Here is a 1,290-nt window from a genome sequence, read left to right as displayed (position 1 = left end):
AAGCCTAGGTAAAAAGAAACAAAAGTAATCTGCACAGGGTAGTTTATGTGTATAGATYGTTGCAGAACAGATTGCATGTCCATGCATTCAAAAACACTGCACTATATGAACGTATTACCTTTAATAATAATAGTTTAATAATAATTTGTGTTTTTCAACCAAAACTGTCAATCCTGAACTAAAAAAAACATATTTTTTGTTTAAAAACAAAATTTGGAACACAATCTGAAATGCACAGACTGATTAGGTAAAACATAAACTGTAGTACATTGAAATGTTATAGATATTTTGTTTTTCACTTTGTATTGTTTGAACCAGAGTCTACACAGTTTAAATGTGGGACTGTGAAGTAGTGGGTCTACGCTTTCACACATCATTCTGATGCTTTTTTTTATATGAATATTTTTAGTTTTAACCTCTATGTTAAGTTCCTGTGTCTCTTTATTTTAAATCAGTGTRAATGGAGCAAACTGAACTCCCCTCCAATGCCAGTACAATTGAAACTGTATTTACWTTGCTAAAACAGAAGATACCTAAGTGACTCTTTGTCTGTTGTGATGTGCTCTTCTTTAACATCTTGCAGTTTGGTGCAGTGCTCTTTTTTTCTTTGCAACAACCAGTTGCATTTGATGACAGGACCAGTGCATGTGTGGTAGAATGGCAGGATGATTGGTTTGTGCCTATGCATTTAGTAACCCATTGATTGAAATTTACAAAAGAAAAATGTGCATGACCAGGTGTTTACATTATTTACAAAGAGTGACCCCCCCCCCCTCCCATTTTAATATGAAGCCTCACATTCCTGCTTCAAGGATATTACACATGTGATTGTTGAATCATATTTATGACAGCTGCTTTAGCATCTTTTGGCCATGGAACATAAACATCATCATGTAAGTGTTTATAAAAAAWGGCAATCATCAATATACAATATAATGAAAACAAAGTATGTGATGTACAAATAAAGCCTACTGTTGAYAATTACAATACACCTTCTGGACACTTACTCTTAGAGGACAAGTCATGTCTAGCAGGGTTATAGAACTCACTSACATGTGTGAGTGATGTCAGGATCCTGTAGATGGTCTTTGCTTTGTCCTTCTGTCCCTTCTCCAAACCTTATTTTAGGCTTGTTCTAACATTGACCCTCTGCTTTCTGATAGTATTCTTTATGACAGTTTACTATTCAGGTGTTTTTTGTTAAAATGTTGTAACAATTCTAGTTTGTTAAATAAGGCAAAGGTGTAGGTGTGTGTGTGTGTGTGTGTGTGTGTGTGTGTGTGTGTGTGT

This window comes from Austrofundulus limnaeus, unplaced genomic scaffold (genome assembly GCF_001266775.1).
Source record: "Austrofundulus limnaeus strain Quisiro unplaced genomic scaffold, Austrofundulus_limnaeus-1.0 Scaffold40, whole genome shotgun sequence".
In the NCBI taxonomy this organism is placed as follows: Eukaryota; Metazoa; Chordata; class Actinopteri; order Cyprinodontiformes; family Rivulidae; genus Austrofundulus; species Austrofundulus limnaeus.
This window is presented reverse-complemented; position numbering follows the sequence as displayed.